The 416-nt window shown below is 35.6% G+C and overlaps 1 protein-coding gene across 4 annotated transcripts in view; it reads left to right on the top strand.

Annotated features, from left to right (window-relative positions):
- The window catches only part of sh2d5 (SH2 domain containing 5), a gene marked incomplete at its 3' end in the record, with an annotated part of 18,904 nt that overhangs the window by 14,365 nt on the left and 4,123 nt on the right, over positions 1-416 (top strand).

The following is a 416-nucleotide window of genomic DNA, read 5'->3' on the forward strand; positions in this document are numbered from 1 at the left end:
CATTGCGCTTTTCATAAAAGAGCAGGTCTAGACCGGACCCTGTGATGTTATTTACAGAAACCCAACAATTCCCACCACTTATTGTAGCCTACCCATTTTCTTTCTTTCTTTTTTAAACCTCCATAGTACAACGATTGGGATACTTTGACCTGTTTTCTTATTTGTGCTTGTTAAAGGTCTATTCTTAACCCTTAAGTTGTCCTCGGGTCAAATTGACCCATTTTTCTATATCAATGTTCTTTTTAACTACCCAAATTAACATGATTGATTCCACACAAGCAAGTACAAATCTCTACTTTCATGCATTCTGAGGTGTCTTATTCAATTTTACAGCATTTGAAGAAAAGAATTGAAGTGTATTGAGTAAAAGTTGACATAGTCCAGTCTGTGATTATCCATCAACATCCATTCCTTTC

This window comes from Etheostoma spectabile, chromosome 4 (genome assembly GCF_008692095.1).
Source record: "Etheostoma spectabile isolate EspeVRDwgs_2016 chromosome 4, UIUC_Espe_1.0, whole genome shotgun sequence".
Classification (NCBI taxonomy): domain Eukaryota; kingdom Metazoa; phylum Chordata; class Actinopteri; order Perciformes; family Percidae; genus Etheostoma; species Etheostoma spectabile.